Source organism: Stenella coeruleoalba (assembly GCF_951394435.1).
Source record: "Stenella coeruleoalba genome assembly, chromosome: 1".
Lineage (NCBI taxonomy): Eukaryota > Metazoa > Chordata > Mammalia > Artiodactyla > Delphinidae > Stenella > Stenella coeruleoalba.
In genome coordinates, this window is record NC_137169.1 from 148,783,939 (window position 1) to 148,807,500 (window position 23,562).

The 23,562-nt window shown below is 41.0% G+C and overlaps 1 protein-coding gene across 2 annotated transcripts in view; it reads left to right on the forward strand.

Annotated features, from left to right (window-relative positions):
• SMYD3 (SET and MYND domain containing 3) overlaps window positions 1–23,562 on the forward strand; it is a 719,303-nt gene that overhangs the window by 388,496 nt on the left and 307,245 nt on the right. Inside the window, exon 1 of one of the 2 annotated variants that reach the window (XM_079902993.1) lies at window positions 16,351–19,372. The exons of the other annotated variant lie outside the window; for it this stretch is intronic. The gene's annotated coding sequence lies outside the window, so the exon portion shown is untranslated. Of the gene's footprint in view, window positions 1–16,350; window positions 19,373–23,562 lie in introns of those variants that run through there. 2 annotated transcript variants of the gene reach the window in all.

The window sequence follows — 23,562 nt, forward strand, 5'->3', positions numbered from 1 at the left end:
AGCTCTGTCATAAAGCTGGATTTATCAGAATGACCACCTAGAGTTCATTGACAAGGTTCAGTAAGAGTTAAATGAAATATGTCCTTTAGTCAAGTATGTGATTTTTTTTCTGTAATGGTTGGTGCATTTTTGAAAATTACTTGGCAACTGGGGATATTTCATTAACATGTAATAGGATTTAGTGAATCATTTTTGAAATACATGACAGATGTTTGGGGCTTTAGCAGTTTATCATTTGGCAGTAAGGAGTAGTTTTCAGAATTCTTAGGAACCTCTTACACGAATACATTTTCATAAGGATGTAGATGTGTGTGACTGAGAGGAGCATGTATGTTCTCGATGTTGTGTCTCCTTGGCTCCATAAAATGCTGGAAATTATTTTTTTCATTTCTTCCTCTCTGTGGTATCAGTTTTTCTTCCCCAAACATTCTATAAAATATGTTTCTTTTAAAAATTTAAGAGAATAAAGGGGGGTTTTCCCTTGGAAATGGAAATATTCATTATTTTTGAGTATCACGGTAGCTCACTGGAGGTGATATACGTTACTGTAAAAGAGGATATAGGTATTGTATTAACTGGTATCTTATTCTGAGCATGGACATTTTTAATTTGCTTATGATATTTTGTTTGATTAGAAATCTTTTAGTAAATCTCTTTGTTGTGCTGTGACGCTCCTGTCATGGGTGATATTCCCAGATGCCATTAACACTGTGTTCTTTATCCCAGAGTGACATCACTAAATACTCATTTAAGGGCCAGTTCCAGAATGCATACTTCCTCCTTTCCACAGCAGTCATTTTGTAGTTACTGCCCTATAGGACAAGTCTTTATCCATCTAAGGACAAGTCTTTATCCATCTATCCATCCATCTATCATTAAAAGAGTCTGGTGTTACCTGCACTTAATTTTAGGAAGTGAAAGAAAAATAATTGGGACTTCCCTGGTGGCACAGTGGTTAAGATTTAGTATTAGTTGTTTTTTTTGTTTGTTTGTTTATACAGCAGGTTCTTATTACTCATCAATTTTATACACATCAATGTATACATGTCAATCCCAATCGCCCAATTCAGCACACCACACCACCACCCCACCGCGGTTTTCCCCCCTTGGTGTCCATACGTTCGTTCTCTACATCTGTGTCTCAACTTCTGCCCTGCAAACCAGTTCATCTGTACCATATTTCTAGGTTCCACATACATGTGTTAATATATGATGTTTGTTTTTCTCTTTTTGACTTACTTCACTCTGTATGACAGTTTCTAGATCCATCCACGTCTCTACAGATGACTCAATTTCGTTCCTTTTTATGGCTGAGTAATATTCCATTGTATATATGTACCACAACTTCTTGATCCATTTGTCTGTTGATGGGCATTTAGGTTGCTTCCATGACCTGGTTATTGTAAATAGTGCTGCATTGAACACTGGGGTACATGTGTCTTTTTGAATTATGGTTTTCTCTGGGTATATGCCCACTAGTGGGATTGCTGGATCATATGGTAATTCTATTTTTAGTTTTTTAAGGAACCTCCATACTGTTCTCTACAGTGGCTGTATCAATTTACATTCCCACCAACAGTACAAGAGGGTTCCCTTTTCTCCACACCCTCTCCAGCATCTGTTGTTTGTAGGTTTTCTGATGATGCCCATTCTAACTGGTGTGAGGTGATACCTCATTGTAGTTTTGATTTGCACTTCTCTAATAATTAGTGATGTTGAGCAGCTTTTCATGTGCTTCTTGGCCATCTGTATGTCTTCTTTGGACAAATGTCTATTTAGGTCTTCTGCCCATTTTTGGATTGGGTTGTTTGTTTCTTTAATATTGAGCTGCATGAGCTGTTTATATATTTTGGAGATTAATACTTTGTCCGTTGATTCGTTTACGAATATTTTCTCCCATTCTGAGGTTTGTCTTTTCGTCTTGTTTATGGTTTCCTTTACTGTGCAAAAGCTTTTAAGTTTCATTACGTCCCATTTGTTTATTTTTGTTTTTATTTCCATTACTCTAGGAGGTGGATCAAAAAAGATCTTGCTGTGATTTATGTCAAAGAGTATTCTTCCTATGTTTTCCTCTAAGAGTTTTATAGTGTCCGGTCTTACATTTAGGTCTCGAATCCATTTTGAGTTTAATTTTGTGTATGGTGTTAGGGAGTGTTCTAAGTTCATTCTTTTACATGTAGCTGTTCAGTTTTCCCAGCACCACTTATTGAAGAGGCTGTCTTTTCTCCATGGTATATCTTTGCCTCCTTTGTCATAGATTAGTTGACCATAGGTGCGTGGGTTTATCTCTGGGCTTTCTATCTTGTTCCATTGATCTGTGTTTCTGTTTTTGTGCCAGTACCATATTGTCTTGATTACTGTAGCTTTGTAATATAGTCTGAAGTCAGGGAGTCTGATTCCTCCAGCTCCATTTTTTTTCCCTCAAGACTGCTTTGGCTATTCAGAGTCTTTTGTGTCTCCATACAAATTTTAAGATTATTTGTTCTAGTTCTGTAAAAAATGCCACTGGTAATTTGATGGGGATTGCATTGAATCTGTAGATTGCTTTGGGTAGTAGAGTCATTTTCACAATATTGATTCTTCCAATCCAAGAACATGGTATATCTCTCCATTTGTTGGTATCATCTTTAATTTCCTTCATCAGTGTCTTATTGTTTTCTGCCTACAGGTCTTTTATTTCCCTAGCTTGGTTTATTCCTATGTATTTTATTCTTTTTGTTGCAGTGGTAAATGGGAGTGTTTCCATAATTTCTATTTCAGATTTTTCATCATTAGTGTACAGGAATGCAAGAGATTTCTGTGCATTAATTTTGTATCTTGCTACTCTGCCAAATTCATTGATTAGCTCTAGTAGTTTTCTAGTGGTATGTTTAGGATTCTCTATGTATAGTATCATGTCATCTGCAAACAGTGACAATTTTACTTCTTCTTTTCCAATTTGTATTCCTTTTATTTCTTTTTCTTCTCTGATTGCTGTGGCTAGGACTTCCAAAACTATGTTGAATAATAGTGGTGAGAGTGGGCACCTTTGTCTTGTTACTGATCTTAGAGGAAATGCTTTCATTTTTTCACCATTGAGAATGATGTTTGCTGTGGGTTTGTCCTATATGGTGTTTATTATGTTGGGGTAGGTTCCGTCTATGCCCACTTTATGGAGAGTTTTTATCATAAATCGGTGTTGAATTTTGTCAAAAGCTTTTTCCCCATCTGTTGAGATGATCATATGGTTTTTCTTCTTCAATTTGTTAATATGGTGTATCCCATTGCATCCTGGGGATAAATCCCACTTGATCATGGTGTATGATCCTTTTAATGTGTTGTTGGATTCTGTTTGGTAGTATTTTGTTGAGGATTTTTGCATGTATATTCATCAGTGATATTGGTCTGTAATTTTCTTTTTTTGGAGTATCTTTGTCTGGTTTTGGTACCAGGGTGATGGTGGCCTCATAGAATGAGTTTGGGAGTGTTCCTTCCTCCACAGTTTTTTGGAAGAGTTAGAGAAGGGTGGGTGTTAGCTCTTCTCTAAATGTTTGATAGAATTCACCTGTGAAGCCATCTGGTCCTGGACTTTTGTTTTTTGGAAGACTTTTAATCACAGTTTCAATTTCATTACTTGTGATTGGTCTGTTCATATTTTCTACTTCTTCCTGGTTCAGTCTTGGAAGGTTATACCTTTCTAAGAATTTGTCCATTTCTTCCAGGTTTTCCATTTTTTTGGAATAGAGTTGCTTGTAGTAGTCTCTTAGAATGCTTTTTATTTCTGCGGTGTCTGTTGTAACTTCTTCTTTTTCATTTCTAATTTTATTGATTTGAGTCCTCTCCCTCTTTTTCTTGATGAGTCTGGCTAAGGGTTTATCAATTTAGTTTATCTTCTCAAAGAACCAGCTTTTAGTTTTATTGATCTTGGCTATTGTTTTCTTTGTTTCTATTTCATTTATTTCTCCTCTGATCTTTATGATTTCTTTCCTTCTGCTAACTTTGGGTTTTGTTTGTTCTTCTTTCTCTAGTTTCTTTACGTGTATGGTTTGATTGTTTATTTTAGATTTTTCTTGTTTCTTGAGGTAGGCTTGTATAGCTATAAACTTCCCACTTAGAACTTCTTCTGCTGCATCCCATAGGTTTTGGATTGTCATGTTTTCATTTTCATTTGTCTCTAGGTATTTTTTGATTTCCTCTTTGATTTCTTCAGTGATTTCTTGGTTATTTAGTAATGTATTGTTTAGCCTCCATCTGTTTGTGTTTTTTATGCTTTTTTCCCTGTAATTCATTTCTAATTTCATAGCGTTGTGGTCAGAAAAGCTGCTTGATATGATTTCAATTTTCTTAAATTTACTGAGGCTCAATTTGTGACCCACGATGTGATCTATCCTGGAGAATGTTCTGTGCGCACTTGAGAAGAAAGTATAATCTGCTGTTTTTGGATGGAATGTCCTATAAATATCAACTAAATCTATCTGTTATATTGTGTCATTTAAAACTTCTGTTTCCTGGGCTTCCCTGGTGGCGCAGTGGTTGAGAGTCCGCCTGCCGATGCAGGGGACACGGGTTTGTGCCCCGGTCTGGGAAGATCCCACATGCCGTGGAGCGGCTGAGCCCGTGAGCCATGGCCGCTGAGCCTGCGTGTCCGGAGCCTGTGCTCCGCAGCGGGAGAGGCCGCAAGAGTGAGAGGCCCACGTACCGCAAAAAAAAAAAAAAACACTTCTGTTTCCTTATTTATTTTCATTTTGGATGATCTGTCTGTTGGTGTAAGTGAAGTGTTAAAGTCCCCCACTATTATTGTGTTACTGTCAATTTCCTCTTTTAGAGCTGTTAGCAGTTGCCTTATATATTGAGGTGCTCCTCTGTTGGGGGTATATATTTTTATAATTGTTATATCTTCCTCTTGGATTGATCCCTTGATCATTATGTAGTGTCCTTCCTTGTCTCTTGTAACATTCTTTATTTTAAAATCTATTTTATCTGATATGAGTATAGGTACTCCAGCTTTCTTTTGATTTCCATTTGCATGGAATATCTTTTTCCATCCCCTCACTTTCAGTCTGTATGTGTCCCTAGGTTTGAAGTGGGTCTCTCATAGACAGCATATTTGTGGGTCTTGTTTTTGTATCCATTCAGCAAGCCTGTGTCTTTTGGTTCAGGCATTTAATCTTTTCACGCTTAAGGTAATTATCGATATGTATGTTCCTATGACCATTTTCTTAATTGTTTTGATTTGTTATTGTAGGTCTTTTCTTTCTCTTGTGTTTCCTGCCCAGAGAAGTTTCTTTAGCATTTGTTGTTAAGCTGGTTTGGTGGTGGTGAATTCTCTTAGCCTTTGCTTGTTTGTAGAGCTTTTGATTTTTCCATCAAATCTGAATGAGATCTTTACCAGGTAGAGTAATCTTGGTTGTAGGTTCTTCTCTTTCATCACTTTAAGTATACCATGCCACTCCCTTCTGGCTTGTAGTGTTTCTGCTGAGAAATCAACTGTTAACCTTCTGGGAGTTCCCTTGTATGTTATTTGTTGTTTTTCCCTTGCTGCTTTCAATAATTTTTCCTTGTTTTTGAATTTTGTCAATTTGATTACTGCGTGTCTCGGCGTGTTTCTCCTTGGATTTATCCTGTATGGGACTTGCTGCGCTTCCTGGACTTGGGTGGGTATTTCCTTTCCCATTTTAGGGAAGTTTTCAAGTATAATATCTTCAAATATTTTCTCTTCTCCTTTCTCTCTCTCTTCTCCTTCTGGGATCCCTATAATGCGTATGTTGTTGTGTTTAGTGTTGTCCCAGAGGTCTCTTAGGCTGTCTTCATTTCTTTTCATTCTTTTTTCTTTATTCTGTTCTGCAGCAGTGAATTCCACCATTCTCTCTTCCAGGTCACTTATCCGTTCTTCTGCCTCAGTTATTCTGCTGTTGATTCCTTCTAGTGTAGTTTTCATTTCAGTCATTGTATTGTTCATCTCTGTTTGTTTGTTCTTTAATTCTTCTAGGTTAAACATTTTTTGGATATTCTCGATCTTTGCCTCCATTGTTTTTCTGAGTTCCTGGATCATCTTCACTATCATTATTCTGAATTCTTTTTCTGGAAGTTTGCCTATCTCCACTTCATTTAGTTGTTTTTCTGGGGATTTATCTTGTTCCTTCATCTGGTGCATTGCCCTCTCCCTTTTCATCTTGTCTGTCTTTCTGTGAATGTGGTTTTTGTTCCAGAGGCTGCAGGATTATAGTTCTTCTTGCTTCTGCTATCTGCCCTCTGGTGGATGAGGCTATCTAAGAGGCTTGATGGGAGGGACTGGTGGTGGGTAGAGATGACTGTTGCTCTGGTGGGCAGAGCTCAGTAAAAGTTTAATCCACTTGACTGCTGATGGGTGGGGCTGTGTTCCCTCCCTGTTGGTTGTTTGGCCTGAGGCAACCCAACACTGGAGCTTACCTGGGCTCTTTGGTGGGGCTAATGGCCAACTGGGAGGGCTTATGCCAAGAGTACTTCCCAGAACTTCTGCTGCCAATGTCCTTGTCCCCACGGTGAGCCACAACCACCCCCAGCCTCTGCAGCAGACCCTCCAACACTAGCATGTAGGTCTGGTTCAGTCTCCTATGGGGTCACTGCTCCTTTCCCTGGGTCCCGATGCGCACAGTACTTTGTGTGTGCCCTCCAAGAGTGGAGTCTCTGTTTCCCCCAGTCCTGTCGAAGCCCTGCAATCAATTCCCACTAGGCTTCAAAGTCTGATTCTCTAGGAATTCCTCCTCCCGTTGCCAGACCCCCAGGTTGGGAAGCCTGTCATGGAGCTCAGAACCTTCACTCCAGTGTACTTCTGTGGTGTAAGTGTTCTCCAGTCTGTGAGTCACCCACACAGCAGTTATGGGATTTGATTTTACTGTGATTGCGCCCCTCCTACCATCTCATTGTGGCTTCTCCTTTGTCTTTGGATGTGGGGCATCTTTTTTGGTGAATTCCAGTGTCTTCCTGTTGATGATTGTCCAGCAGGTAGTTGTGATTCTGGTGTTCTCACAAGAGGGAGTGAGATTTGCTCTTTCATTCTTAAAAGATTGCCCTTAAAATGAACAATAATTAGGAGAGCAGTTGTCCTTGACAAAATGGGAGGGGTTTCAAAATTTATGATAATGCTGGAAAGTAAAGTCAAACAAACAAACGTGTGGGAGGAATCTCTGCTCAGTCAAAGCAGGGACTCTATATGATTATTTTGTATCCCTAGTGTAGTAGTGTGGTGAACAGGAGATTAAAGAAGGCATTCCTTATTTAGTCATTCTGTGTCAAGGCTGAGTAAATATTTATTGAGCAAGCGTTGTAAGTCAGGCACAGTGTTCAGTGTTGGTACCAACTTGTGTGATACATGGTCCCTGCCCTTCTGGTTCTCCCAGTCTGGTAGGAGAGGCAAATGTATAAATAGCTAACCACAGTTCATTACTCAGTAGTGTGTACAGAGTGTTCTGGAGGTACACAGGAGGTAGAGGTTGGGTTAAGGATAATGGTTTCACAGAACAAGTCACATTCAAGCTTGGCTGGCCTGTCACCCATTATTTATAAATCAAGATATTGGTCCTCTAGTCAAGGTCATGAGCCACACACCACGCCAGATGCTGAGGATATAGAGATGAATATGACATACTCCCTGCTCTCAGAAACAGGGATTTATAGAAGACAGATACATATACAGATGATTAAAATTCAACAAGGAGAGCTGTGAGTGGGATACTGGCAGAGGGGGAAGAGAGACACAGAAAAGGAGAGCCTCACTTGGGCTGGGGAAGAAAGGGCCAGCAAAGACCACATGGGAGTGACCCTTGAGCTTAGGATGGGGGCTAGGAATTTTGTAAGCCAATAGTGGGTGGATTGGGGTCTGCTTTCAGGCAGAGGAACCTGATCTATGAAAATTTGGGGCATGATAGGGAATAGAATTCTTAGGAAAAACGGTGTAGCATGTGACAGAAGGTGAAGTTGAGAAGCATGTAACAGAAGGTGGAGCAGGATTTGGGACATCTGATGGGTAATGGAGAGTCATGCAGGAGGGAGTGTATTCATTAAAACACTTAGCTGCAAGCAACTGAGACCCAACTACGGTGACATAGATATAGGCACATAAAACAAACCAGGCAGGGCTTCCCTGGTGGCGCAGTGGTTGGGAGTCCGCCTGCCGATGCAGGGGACACGGGTTCATGCCCCGGTCCGGGAAGATCCCACATGCCGCGGAGCGGCTGGGCCCGTGGGCCATGGCCGCTGAGCCTGCGCATCCGGAGCCTGTGCTCCGCAACGGGAGAGGCCACAACAGTGAGAGGCCCGTGTACCGCAAAAAAAAAAAAAAGAAACCAGGCAAGTATTGCAGGGCTGGAGTAACAGCTTTAAAAGTCCTCAGAGTTCCTGGCTGAGTCTGTTTTTGGCCGTGCTGCACCTGGCTTTCTTCTTGAAGGTCCTGCATGGCTCAAGGCAGCTGTTGGAGCATCAGCCATTGTTTCTGCACTGAAGAAGGCAGAGGAGCGAATGAGGGTACATGCCTTTGAAGTAATCATGTTATCGTAATTATTAGCTTATAAGTCCCTAACAGAAAGACACCCTGTCATAGGATACATACATTTGACCAGTGTTGAGAAATACTATTATTGCACTGTTTTTTAGGAATAAAGGAACCCAATTTTTAAAGAGTAATTTTTTTTAGTATAAATGTGAAGTTGCCGGCTGCATGCATGACAGAATGGATTCCTAAGTTGCTTCCTACTTAACAGAATAAGTGCCTTGTCATCACTGGGTTTGCATAACCTGACACGTGGATCAGATTTCAGGATGTACATGAAATGAGTACTGTGGCAAAATGAAAAACTCCTTTAAAAAAAAAATGAGTTAATCAAGTCTTAATGCCAGTCTGGATTTTGCATTCTGTTAACCTGGCTTTGAGATATTTTTGTCGTCTGGGGAACCTGCTTCCTGTGTCCTGTTGAAGCAGAAGGGGGCAGCAGAGAAATCAGTTGGAAAGTCAACAGCCTGGTTTGCTTCCTTCTAATAGAAGTGGTTGTACCATGTAAATATGCTGAAGGGAAATGAATGTTGAAATTAATACCTTTTATTTATTTAAACCTAAAAATTATTAGAAAAAATTAAAATAACATGATTTAGATTTCTACTTGTCAGTTTTAGCTTAGTTATACAGATGTTGCAAAGTAGATATAGTATTTGTGGGTTTTGTTGTTGTTCTAAAATCTGACAAGCAAATGTGGACTGTGTTATTTAATGCAGTCCTGCTTTCGATGAGGCTTGTTTCCCACAAGATATCCTGTGTGTTTATAGAAAAGCAGATGCTCCAATGGGTTTTGGTGGTTTATTTTAATATGTTTATCCTTTGGAGTTAGAGTTTCTAAGGAAAACCATTTCATTTCTTGTTAAAACAAAGGGGAACTTAATGCCGTTTGACCAAATTTTGCTTTTTAGAGTTAGAGATCTAATTTTTTGTTGTTTTATTTAAAAAATATTGCCTGCATAAAAATTTTTTTTTCCTATTTGTTGCAAGGAATGAGGTCTAAGCTGACTGATTGTTTTCATGCCCTTGACCTTCGAAAATATGTTACCAAATTAATTGAAGCAATACTATTTTTCTGTAAAGGATGGCTGAAGTCCTGTCAATGGGCCTAGCTAACTAGTTTTATTTACTGTGTATGAAATCTATTCTTGTTTCTCATTAATATTTGATATTTTTTCCCCATGATGAAGGACGGTAAAACAGCACAGCTAAGGGCTTCTCTCTGAAAGAAAAGATATACCATCAAAATACCATCACTCTGGTATTTTGATGCATTCTGTGTTTAAGATAAAGAACAGCGTGTAGTGCTTAACAAGTAACTAGTACTTCTTTTCTCTGGTTTATAAGTGAAAAGAGGAATCATAAAGTTTTACAGGATCTCCCTCTGCAAGGGAACCAATGAAGATAAAGCTGCAGTTCTGTTCTAAATCTATTATGTGTGCTGTTTTTATATTGTGGTAAATTTAACCTATTGATTTCGTTGTTACAGCCCTATTTTATAAGATAAACTGTGAAGGAAGTGGCCTCAATTGAGAAGTGTTAGTTGTGCTCTGAAGGTTGCGATGTAAACCATGGCCTAGTGTCAAACAGAAAGTGTGTGTGTATGGTGTGTGTGTGTGTGTGTGTGTGTGTCTGAATCTCAAGGTGCTTTATGCGTAGGATTACAGTTCATTCTTACTGACGGCGCTTAGTGGCTCATGTGGTCCATCTCCTCTTTTTTTTTTTTTTTTTTTTTTTGCGGCACGCGGGCCTCTCACTGTTGTGGCCTCTCCCATTGCGGAGCACAGGCTCCGGACGCACAGGCTCAGCGGCCATGGCTCACAGGCCCAGCCGCTCCGCAGCATGCGGGATCCTCCTGGACCAGGGCACGAACCCACGTCCCCTGCATCGGCAGGCGGACTCTCAACCACTGCGCCACCAGGGAAGCCCGGTCCATCTCCTCTTGATCCGAGTCCTTCTCATTCTCTCCCTGTGTGGAAGGTGTCATTTGGTAAGAGCTAAGTGTTCAGAAGTAATGGGTCTGACTTCATCAAGGAACAGTTGTTACCTTTGTGGTCATCTATGACCCCAGACCACATCCTTGACCACACTGTGGGACAGCTGTCTAGTGCAAATGTGCTGACACCAGACTGCTCTTTCCTCTCAGGTGTATTTTATCTCTTGAAGTCACAGGTCACTGAGCTCTTTCCCTTTTTAGTTTTTTTTTAAATTATTTTTTCTGTCTGTGTTCTATTTTGGATATTTTCTATTGCTGTGTCTTCAAGTTACCCTCCATGAATCTCATCCAGTGCATTTTTTTTAAATAAATTTATTTATTTATTTATTTTTTTTGGCTGCCTTGGGTCTTCGTTGCTGCACGCAGCTTTCTCTAGTTGCAGCGAGCTGGGGCTACTCTTCGTTGCGGTGCACAGGCTTCTCATTGCGGTGGCTTTTCTTGTTGAGGAACTGGGGCTCTAGGTGCGCAGACTTCAGTAGTTGTGGCAGGTGAGCTCAGTAGTTGTGGCGCACGGGCTTAGTTGCTGCGCAGCATGTGGGATCTTCCCGGACCACGGCTCGAACCCGTGTCCCCTGCATTGGCAGGCGGATTCTTAACCACTGCGCCCCCAGGGAAGCCCCCTCATCCAGTGCATTTTTCACCTCAGACGTTGTGGTTTTTCATCTCTAGGAGTTTGATTTGGGTCTTTTTTTAATATCTTCCTTGTGTCTAATTTCTTGAACATATGGAATACAATTATAATATCTCTTAGTGTTCTTGTCTGTTCATGCTAACATCTGCGTTGGTTCTGGGTCTATTTCAATTGATAGCTTTTTTCTTCCTCATGGATTGTATCTTCCTGATTCTATCTATGCCTAGTAACATTTGAATGCAGGCTAGATATCCATTATTTTACCTTTTGGAGTGCTGGATATATTTGTTTTCCCTCAAATTATTCTTGAGCTGTTTTTCTGGGACATAGTTAAGTTACCTGGAAACAGTCTGATTTTGAGGAGTCTTGCTTTCAAGATTTACAGGGTGGTACCAGAGCAATGTCTGGTCTTGGTTAGTTACTGTAGCAAGACTCTCCGAGTCCTTTTCCAGTGCCCTATGAATCTTGAGGTTTTCTCCTTGGGTTTTCTCCTTGGGCTGATGGGAGCAGATTTTTGTCCTTGTTTGACTGCCTGGTACTGTTACCTCCAGTCCTTTCAGTTGGTGTGTCCCCAGGCTAGGGTAGTGTCTTCATGTGCTTGTGCTGATCAGTACTGTGTTGAGTCCTGAAGGGTGAGCAATGGCAGATTTGTAGATTTCCCACTGTGCAGTTTTTTCCTCTCCGGCGTTCTGACCTGGGAGGTCTAGCCCTTTTGGTCTCCTTCTACACTCAACTTCATCATCTTCTCTCAAGGAATCCACCAGGCTTCCCTCTTCTTGCACCATAACTCTCTTCAGTAAACTGGGGCCATCTTTTTGTTCTTTTCCCGTCTCTCAGTGATTCTGGTTTTCATCTCCTAATGTTCAGTGTCATGAAAACTTTTTTTTTTTCATATTTTTCATATACTTTGTCCAGGTTTTTTATTGTTTCATGTGGAAGGGTAGATCCAGTTCTTACTACTCCATCTGGGCCGGTAGGTGGAGTTTCTCTATCTAAATTCTTAATGCCATGCCCTGTTCAGAGCCCATCTGAACTTAGTGTTTTTTCTCTCCTCTTGATAATGGAGTTATGTTAGTAGTGGTATAAGTTTAAGATATAGGTCCCACCATGGAAAACTACACAGCATCCCCAAGAAGTCCCAACCCCATGCTGCCTAGTGGACTCCTCTTCCTTTTGTGGGTTCCTAAACAGGTTTACAGGGAGTGCCAAGGGGATGGCCAAGTCTCTGCCTATTGATGGTGACTCAGCATGGAGTGGACATTCTGAAAAAGAGCAGACGGAGGTGGTCAGTTCTAAGCAAATATGTTTATTATTCCCCACAGACTCTTTTTAAAACGTTCAAGAATGAGATTGTAAGTTGCCGTACTTTTAAAGTCTCTCTGTGTGCCAGTCTTGACCATACAGGTGCTGAAGATACAGGGTGAGTGAGAAGCAGATGTCCTAGTCCATGGGAAGCTCTGTCTATGGGAGAAAGAAATACGCAGATAGGCAATTGTAATAAAATGTGATAAGCTGTGGCTTTTCTATTTAAAGACCTAGGCAACAGAGACAGTCTCAGTCGTTCCTTGCACCATTTTAGCATAAGCTGAACAATACCAACCATCCTGGTGCTTTTATGTACTTTGGATTTCTCGGTGAAACCAAAGTTCTCTATTTTATCATTTATCAACAAACCATCAAAGAGCAAAAAAATATTTTAGACATTTCTTCTTACCAAGACTGTCTCCGGGTGACACTTTTTATCAATTTACTAATTTGTAGTCATCTGTGTAGAATTTGCTGTTCATATAATTTTTCAGATTGGTGACGAGTTTTATTCTGTTTACCATGTGCAGCATTTCTAAGCCTTGATCTTTCAATATGTATTCCCTTTGGCAGCAATTCTAGTGGAAAAAATAGGATTGTCTCTTTTTATTAAATCTCTTCTATTTTCTATAAAACAACTGTGAGTGTTGGGTTCGCATTGGTATTTTAACCTGTGCTTTAAGAAGCAGAACTATTTCTGTAAAAATACATTACAGAAGCATTGCTATTCTCCAGGATATTATTAAATGAAATAGTTTCTTTTCCAGGTATATTTGAAAAAGTACATTAGTATACCTAGCTTTTAATTTTCTTTGTTTTGTCTTTTGATACCAAAACAAACAAACAAAATAGTACTTCTCAAAGCTTGGATTTTCAAAGCACACATAATCCACAATATAAATTTTTCAGTAGCCTTGTCTTACGTTGCACATGAAGGAAGAAACACTGGACCTATTTAGCTCTGATCCTTTTCTTGGTAGCAATCTATGTATATCGTCATTTCTCTTAAAGAAACCTAATTATTAACCTAATTTAGTAGACTCTAGTAAAGAATTGATTTGGGAGTAACAAAATAAAGTAATCCAGTGGTACAGTCATTGTAGAACCAAAAATTTAACATAGATTTATTAGAACATTTGACCACTTTTAAATTGCTTCCAAAATTGACCAATTTTGAATTTTTTCACAATAGTCAATGGAAATCCTAGAGAAAACAGCTCAAATTTTGGCAACAACAAGGAAATGAAGGTTGGCTTCTCTTTCTGCCTGGTAATTTATCTTATCTTTTGAAGAATAAACTCATAAGGGTAAATTTGGCAGTGTTTATAAATGCAGTACAGCCTTAATCCTAGGATAACTTAGTAATCAGCAATTTTAAGTGTGTAGGGAGTATGCACCCACTCTATCCAGGGTAAGCATTCCTTATTGAAGGCTACAGAATCCTTTCCTAAGCATAGTATAGTACAAGTAATATTCCTCCAAAACTAACTTCTGTGCAGTATGTATAAATTAAGAGCTGGTTAATAAGCAGCTCTTGATGGCCTATCTTGTATTAGCCATAAACTGAGCAGACCTGTTGCTAACTGTATTGTTCACCCTACATAGTAAAATAATGTGGGAAAAAGTACTGTCATTGATGCCCTCCAGATGGATGGCTGTGATTGTGATACTACATAAACGAGCAGAATGCTGTGGGGATGCAAAGAGGAAGTCCACTGTTTGGTGACTGTTGGGCACTCCTCCTTGTCAAGAGGAGCCCTGAGGGCTTCTCTGGTGGCTCAGTGGTTGGGAGTCCGTCTGCCGATGCAGGGGGCACGGGTTCGTGCCCCGGTCTGGGAAGATCCCACGTGCTGCGGAGCGGCTGGGCCCGTGAGCCATGGCCGCTGAGCCTGCACGTCCGGAGCCTGTGCTCCACAACGGGAGAGGCCACAGCAGTGAGAGGCCCGCGTACCGCAAAAAAAAAAGTGGAGCCCAGAAAGAAGGATCACATATGAGCTGTATAGAGACATTACCCACATGAAGGAAACCAGGCCTCCTGATGTAGAGGAGCTTATATAGAGGAATGATAGATATGGAGCTCAGGTAAACTTGTTCTTGAGCAAAGCTATCCAGAAGAGTGTTAAGGAAAAGCAAAAGATTCTTCAGGCTGCACTGAATTCTGTCACCGTAGGCATTCCTTGTTTGTGTGGTGTGGAAGGAACCTCTGCTTGCCCAGTGTGGCTTTTTCCAGCTGCACTGGCCCACGTGGATTGCCTTCAAGATCATTTGCTCCTGAGTCAAAATAAGAGGGAGGGCATTCAACTTAGGAAACCTTAAGATGGGTGTAACACTGGTAGAACACTGGTTATTATGGCTGGTATCACTTAGAGAGAGCGTCAGTGGTGAAAACACCTAGATTCTCTTCTTTGGGCGTTAAAACTTCTTAATGAGCTAATAGGGGGGTATGAAAGCTCCAGGCATGTCTCTATCATATGAATACCGTGCTCGAATATGATGCTGTGCTCCAATGCTGTGCTGGGTGAGGGTCTTTGGCGAGGCTTAATTGTCATTTCTGTTGTATTTTATATTTGTTTCTCTTTGTGAGAGGATATGGTGATTTATCTCTTGGACAACGAAAGAGGAAACATCCTAATGAAAGGTTCTTTCTTAAATTTGTATTGGAAAAATATCTAATATTATAACATCTTAATTTTCATAGTTTAGAATCCTTACCTGGAATTATAGTAGTTTAGAACTGGAAGGGACCTAAGCGATTCTCTGACTGGACTCTTATTTTACAGATAAGAGATTGAGCCCCCCAAACGTTAACTGACTTGTCCAAGGCCACACGTCTAGAGACTAAGCCAAGACAGAACCTGACTTCTGATTTCTAGACCCATGACCCTTCCTCAGTGGGGTGTGATTCGCAGTTTCTGTTTACTTGCTGCTGAGGTCTGCCACCTCTGGGTGTCTGTCTACCCTGGAGTAGGTGTGCATTGCCGAGTGAGAAACAGCTTGGATGTGTGTCCTGTTGTGGCTGCAGTTGGAGCTCTGACTATATGAAGGCATCACCACCCCTTGTTTTGTGTCCTGCTCCTACTCTTATCCTAAGAGTCCTGCCTTCCTGTGGCATTTAATGGGGAGTCCTGGGACCTTGCAAGAAAGCACTTACTCCTGTGCCCTCGCCCGAGGCTCTGCTTCCTCTTCCGTGCTCCCAGGTGGCAAAATGACATCCTCACCGTGAGGCTCGGCCTCCTTCCACCTGATCAGCAGCCTGGTATGCATCTGTAGCCTCAGGAGACATTTATTTTAGCGAAGAAAACAAACTTGGAGACCTGGGCATCTATAATCAGTGGTTCGGTTGTAAGGGACAACTTGGTAAGAGAGCTCTATTCATGGTTTGTTGAGAGCTGGATGTGTGAGGCTATCAATGAAACCTGAATTTTTTTTAGTGTGGGTTAATGACTTTCCTGGAGGCGAGCAAACAATTAATGTTTTCTTGACCATACAGAGATTTCAGCTGAAGAGAGAGATTGAAACAAATTCTTCTGCTTCTTAGAACACATTATATTTATTTTTTTAGAATAAAAGCTGACCTTAAGCTTAAAAATAAGTTTGTCAGAAACCAGTCCTGTTTTCCCTTGAGCTGACTTCAAACCTCAAATGCATTGCGAACTGCAAAGTGACCGCTGTGGAGCCAGCCCTAGAGGCTGATGCAGTGAATCGTAAAGAATCCATTTATAAACAGCCTCCCATTCCGGCTCTTTCCAGGACTATAACAGTATTTCTTTATCAGGCCCAGGATAATTTTATCTTTCTAACGTGGTACAGTACCATCCTAATAGGCAGTAATTTCCTTTATTAGACTTGTATTTAGGATGGATTAGTAATTCTTCTAGTTTATTCAGCAGATTTTTATCAAATATATTCTTTGTGTCGCATATCGTGCTAGGTTCTGGGAGATGACTAAGAAATGGCCTTTTTCTAGGAAGAGAAAAGACAAATAAAATTACGCCAGTATACTGAATACGGTTTTGTGGCATATGCAGAGTATTACAGCTGCACAGGGCCAGATGTTAAATCTGCCCGGAGCCAAGGAAGACTACACAGAAGAGACTACACAGAAGACAGCACAGTAGAAGGAAGAGAAAGAACTAGCTGGGCAAGGCCGGGGGGAAGGGGCCTTCTAAGAAGAGGGAACAGCATGTACAAAGCACTGGCTGCTTGATAGAGTGTGGGGTGGTCTGTCAATACTGAGTTCAGTCTGATCGCGTCTGTGGAAGCTTGCTTGGGGGAAATAAAGCCAGTATTTGCTTTGCTGGTTGGGCTGAGCTGTACTAGTTAGTTTGAACTTCAGCCTCTACCCATCAGGAACTGTTGGAGGCTTTTAAGAAAGGGAGTGAAAATCAGATTCTTGTTGGTGGAAAATATTTTAGTAGATGACTAGTAAATAATGAAGGGTGTGTCTGCTGGAAGTCAGGGCGCAGGTGGAGAAGCATTTGTAACAGAAGGTGTAGGGTATATGTTAAGAAGCAGGCTGCGATGTCAGAACCAGTTTGGATGATGTTTTAGAGGGAGATTTGGAACTCAGTAAAGCAAGGAACTTAGAAGAGGTGAACTTTAGAGACTAGGTTAATGTTGATGGCATTAATTATGGGAGGGCATAATCTCTGTGATTGTTGAGGTTGTAATTAAGGTTGTTTTCTGGGATTCCTGCATTCATAGCTAACCTGTGACCCTCCTTGGCATAGCTCTTGTGCTGTTTGTATTGTCATCGTCAGTTGTTCCCCTGGACCATAAACTGCTTGAGGTCAGGGACCAGTTTCACTTTGTTGTTGCTGTTGTTACGGCAGCACCTGGTACGGTGTTTGGTGTGTAGTAGGTGCTTGGTAAGTACTTGGATGTTTTGATGGATGCATCAGCCGCCTGCATAAGGTATTCCTCTCTTGAATTCTTCCTTTGCCCAAGATTTTTGTTTCTTGTCAGAAACAAGGCTAGCTAGTTCTAAAAGTCAGTTATCATTTTCAGTGTATGAGCCAGTTTCTCTGGACTTGCATTTTCCAGAAACTGCCCAGGCTTCTTAGATCTGACTGTTTCCTTGTTGACAACTCACTAAAGTTCTTATTGTTTAGAGATTACATGATAAAGTGGAGATATATATATATATATATATATATATACATACACATATATATATATAGGGGCCCAGGACAGGCAGCCCCAAAATATGCCTCAATGGCATATTGATTATTTTGAATTAGAGTTACTTAAGAAGCAGCCAATGCAAGAGGGACACTCTGACCCTCCTCTCTGTTCCCCTGAAAGCAGGAAATAAATCTGTCATGTGAAAGGTACACTCTGGACATCTGAAGGTAGAAGGATACCCCTTATTGCCAGACATAGGGAATTTGGGGCCAAGAGTCCTGTATAAACAAACCTATTACTTCTTTAATTTACTACCCCAAGGCCAAACTCTGTTTAGATTCTTCACTTAGTAAGCACCCAAAGCCTAGGTTTCTTTGTCCTGTTGATTCCTCATAAATTTATGTTTGTTTGTCTGAAAAGTATAAAAACTGCCTGCTTTGGTGACATCATAGGTCCTATCTCCATGAGACCTCATGCACATGAATTAAAATTTGTTTCTCTTCTGTTAATCTGTATTGTGTCAATTTTATTATTAGTCTAGCCACAAGAGCTCAAGAAAGGCGGGGTGGGGGGGTGGATTTCCTTCTACCTGAAATATACATGTGTGAATATATACATATATTTTTTTTCATCATTAACGTTGGCTACTTGAACCTATGACTCTGTGATATAAACTAATTCTTTTCTAGATTTGTTTATTTGGGAGTTTTTTTAAAAAACAGTCTTATGTTTATGGTCTTGAGTTAAATACACTTATAATCGCTGTAGGGGGTTCCCATGGCATGGCCACAGCCGGAGGTCTGGTGGGCTTTTGTAAATGGCATTTGGAAGAATGATTCGTGTGCCAAAGCATTAGCCGTCTTTTGTATTGTTTCCATCTGTTTTTTGTCTAAAGAGACAAGTGCTGGGATTTTATTTATTTAACGAACTTTGTTTGAGTTAGCTAATTTTCCCACTGTCCAGAATTCTGAGGGGAGTCATGAGCATTTATTGCAAGGAATTACTCTATCCAGTTCTTGCTTAGCAGGGCAGAGGCAGGGGTATCACTTTTACAGCGATCAAACACCTGATATTTTGATCTTTCTGTGACTAAATTTTAAGAATTTGCGTGCTTGCTTGATTCTGTTATAAGGCTATATATTTATTTAAGTTATTTTATTTAATTATAGTTGATTTTCAATGTGTTAATCTCTACTGTACAGCAGAGTGATTCAGTTATATATCTAGGCATTCTTCTTCAGATTCTTTTCCATTATGGTTTATCACAGGATATTGAATATAGTTCCCTGTGTTATACAGTACGACCTTGTTGTTTATCCATCTTATATATAATAGTTTGTATCTGCTAATCCCAAACTCCCAATCCATCCCCCTCACCCCCCTATCCCTTGGCAAGGGCCATATTTTTAAAGTACAGTCACCAGTTGGATAAATTGGCTCTATTTTTGGTTTGTTGTCTAAAGAAGGGAAAAATAGATACATTTACATTTCAAAAGTTTTCTCATTGAGAGCCTGTTCTGTGCCCAGCTCTTGCATTACTTTCTCTTATTTCACATTCACACCAACCCTGCTTGAGCACTATTGTTATCCTCACCTTACTGTTCAGAACAATGTTTCAGAGAGCTTACGAAATCTACAAAACTCCCTTAGCAGTAGTTATCAGAGGTTGTTTCAAACCCAAGTCTTCCATCCATGAGGGAGAAGCTTATCTCAGAAGCTTCTGAGAAGCTGAAAGACTTGACCTCCCTTGGAAGAGGTGGCAGTTGTGCTGTGAAAATCAACCAGAGGGGGACATTTCGACTTTTTCTTGGTAACCACGTAAATCATAAATTAATTATGGTGCCTGGTATATTAGGACTGTGCCTTTTAAGAAATCAAGTCTTTTGTCTTCTCTGTCAGTGTGATGTAGGGTCATGTAAGCACTGGCGAGCTGCTCGCTTGTTGGCAGACATGGGAGTGGTTTTACTCCCTTTGCTGTTTGAAAACTCGTGATAATTTTTGCACTCTCATTGTGAGATGGATGAGTTCAGAAAACAGTTTTGAGAATATCTGTATTAAACCAAAGCATAAGCGATTTCACCTTCAGTAAATTTAATTCCTGGCCTGGACTTTAGACCACAGAAATCTTAAATGAGATATTTTGTTGCATGCTAATAACCTCAAGGATTTTTTTTTTATCAGTTTGTTTGTTTGTTTGCGGTACGCGGGTCTTTCACTGTTGTGGCCTCTCCCATTGCAGAGCACAGGCTTCAGACGCGCGCAGGCTCAGCGGCCACGGCTCACGGGCCCAGTCGCTTCGCGGCACGTGGGATCCTCCCGGACCGGGGCACGAACCTGCGTCCCCTGATCGGCAGGCGGACTCTCAACCACTGCACCACCAGGGAAGCCCACCTCAGGGATTTTATCTGCTGCTACTGTGATCTTTTGAGAAGGATTCTCCCATTGCAAAGGATGCCTAGATATAATGAGTGGCAAGAAGTATCCGGAATATTTCTGAGTGTTTAAACCCATCTGAGGTTTATTAATTTTCCGGATACGCATTAACATGGTTCCGTGAATAGGCACAAGGCCTAGAGAGCAGGAATGGGAAGGTTTCCAGGGGCTCTGAACTTACATCAAGAAAAACTGGCGCGCTAGGCAGCTAACTCACCTGAACAGGGAAAAGACTTTGAAAGTGCTTTATTTCACTGCATAATGTTTGTAAATTTTATCCAATTAATTTACAGCTGCAGGGCTCATGAGGCTGAAATTAAAGTTTTGTGAAGTTTCGATAAGGAGGCAGCCAAACAAGTTTGATTAGCTGTGGATGCTTTGTAAATGAGTTGGCAGTCGTGCAAAAATCAAAGGTTTGAGTTTCAGGAGGTGTATTGGCTTGGCAGTGCCCATTTGATTAACCGTGGAAAGCGTGTGTTTTCCACCTGTCATGTCAGGCATCTTTTCTCTCTCTTGTGTCTTCTCCAAGCTGACCTCTAACATTGAAAGATGCATCTTTTATAGTTAAGTCTCACCAGCCCAGTGTTCTCAGAAAGCCTGTTTTATTAGTGGAAATCAGTGTTCCCACTGATTTCTTTCTTTCTATACTCTTACCCGGTGCTCTTTAATCTTTCTTTTCAAGTTGTGGGCGTTTTAAGAAGGTCTTTCTCTCTCTAAAGGTTGAGGTGGCAGATGTCCCTTTACTTGGAGTTCAGATCTGTCAGTGGCTGGAGGATCAGAGATAAGGAGACACAACACAGGTTTTCACATACAGTGATATTAAATAGGCAGAAGTGTTCAAAATAACATCGATCACTGGTAAATATTAGTATTTTTTTTAGTGAAACATTGCAGTAAACCTCAGCAGGAAAATTTCACGTGACTAAACAGGATTTAGTAGCCTATTTAAAAAGTCATATTGGAGGCTGTCTCTGGAGAGGAAAGGAGGACACAAGGACTGGGGAAGGACATAGAGAAGGCTTCAACTGTGTCTGTATTATTTTATGTCACGAGGAAAAAGGTTTCAGGCGAATATGGAAGGTGAATATAAATTGGTTGTGGTACATGGGACATTGTTACATTATTGTCTTTGCTGGTGTTTTTCAAACTGTCTCTAGTGAAAGACCATTTTTTCCTTTCACTTCCAATCCATCGCGGACCGATATGCAGACCTGTTGAGCCGTTACTAGCCTTCAGCTCTTGCTGTATGTGCCACTTACCACATAAGTTCAACGAGACCCAGCCAGTACCTTAAGACAAGCCCATGGAAGTTGTATATGGATGTGTCAACCTTGTGAAGTTGCTATAAAAGTTTCTAAACAATTATTCTTTATTTCAGTTCTTATCTCACAGTAGACCCATAACTGTGTTCGTAGTCAATGGCACACTCTAGGCTTTGTATGCCAGAAATATTTCATAATAAAAGTGTTTAAATCATTTTGGAAATATTTATGTTTTCCAAATATTTCACATTAGCTCATTTACCTATTCTGTGTGTTTGACCCAAAAGCAGGTCATTCTTTTATTCCGCAAGTTTGTCTTGATCTTGCAGCTGTGTTAGGTGCTGCTAAAAATGCAGGGATGCATAGACATTGTTCCTGCCTTTGAGAATTTGCTGTGTAATGAAGACAGCTTAATTATTATTATTATTTTGGAGCACTCGTTTTGCTTTAGGATTTATCTTAGGTAGTGAGTATTCAAAGATGTGTAAGTCACAGACTTTTTTTTTCAAAGAGTTTCCATTTTATAGTATAGAGTCAGTATTTTGTATGCCAGACAGGTGTATAAACTAAATGCTATGGAAACCCTGAAAACAGTCACAATTTGTAATTGGGCAGGCTGGAAGTTTTAATAGAGGAGAAGCTTATTTGAACTGGGTCTTCCTGAAGGATGAGTAGGGATTTTTCAAACTGACAAACGGATAGTCAAAGGAACAGCATTTGAGCAAACTTGGAGAGATATGGCAGACCATAGCTTGATAAGAAGTGATCAGTGATTGACAGATGGGCGTGATTCTAGAATGCACCAAGGCAGGTGAGGTTAGAAAGGTAGGATGGGGCAAGATGGTATAGGGCCTGGAATTTCAGGCTGAGAAGTTTACATTTTTTCCTTGATCACATGAGACAATTTTAAAGCCTGACCAGATTTGTGTGTAGGGATCAGATAGTATAAAGAGTAGGTTATTCAAAGGAGAGGCTAGGGGAGGGGAGACTAGTTAGGAGGTTGTTAAAATAGTCCGAGAGAGGGACTTCCCTGCTGGCACAGTGGATAAGACTCCACGCTCCCAATGAAGGGCGCCCAGGTTCGATCGCTGTGCAGGGAACTAGATCCCACATGCATGCCGCAACTAAGAACCCACGTACTGCAACTAAGGAGCCAGCAAGCCGCAACTAAGGAGCCCACGTGCCACAACTAAGGAGCCTCCCTGCCCCAACTAAGGAGCCCTCCTGCTGCAACTAAGACCTGGCACAACCAAATAAATAAATAAATAAATAAAATAGTTTTAGTGAGAGGTGTTAAAGACCTGACTCTGGGAATTTAGAGGAGGGCAACAACCTAAGGACCATATCTGAGGTGAAAGTAAAGGCGTGGAATGCAGGAGGAGAGAGGCTAGGTGAGGGTCAGGAGCTCCTTCACATGGATAAACTGATTCACAGAGGGACACGTTTTTCCGTGGATGAAAATACAAATGATTTTTGCAGCAAAGAGGAGAGAGGATAGAAGTGTCACTTTCAATGGTCTTGGTATTCTCCAAATAATTGCGGTTACTTCAGGAATGGGAGAAGCAGTGTAACAATTGAAATAGAAGACAATGAACAAAATACAGATTTGCCCTAGAGAACGTAGTAGGGATTTCTTTATTATATAGCAGCTAGGATCTTTGACTTTCATTTTCTGATATAGATCTTTTTTTGTTTTTTTTGCGGTACGCAGACCTCTCACTGTTGTGGCCTCTCCCGTTGCGGAGCACAGGCTCCGGATGCGCAGGGTCAGCGGCCATGGCTCACGGGCCCAGCCGCTCCGCGGCATGTGGGATCTTCCTGCACCGGGGCCCAGTGTCCCCTGCACGAACCCGTGTCCCCTGCATCGGCAGGCGGACTCTCAAGCACTGCGCCACCAGGGAAAGCCCTCTGATATAGATCTTTAGCTCTCACTTTTGAGTTCCACATGTTCATTCATTCTTCAGTATTTATTGAAGGCTACCTTGTGAGAAGCATTGGATTATGAGCTGGGCATATAAATGTAAGATGTAAGCCCTGCCTTTAGGGAGCTCACAGGATAAATGTGGGGACAGCAATATGGTCTGGGCAAGTAGGCTCACAGGAGAGATGGCTAATCTTGCTAATAAGACTGAGGACTATGAAAGGCATTGGAAGAGATGAGTTTTGAAATTAGTCTTAAGAGATGAGTTCAAGTTAGGTGAAAAGAAGTAAGAGGGACTTTTCAAGAAGACGGGAGTGTAGGGCTTCCCTGGTGGCACAGTGGTTGAGAGTCCGCCTGCCGATGCAGGGGACACGGGTTCGTGCC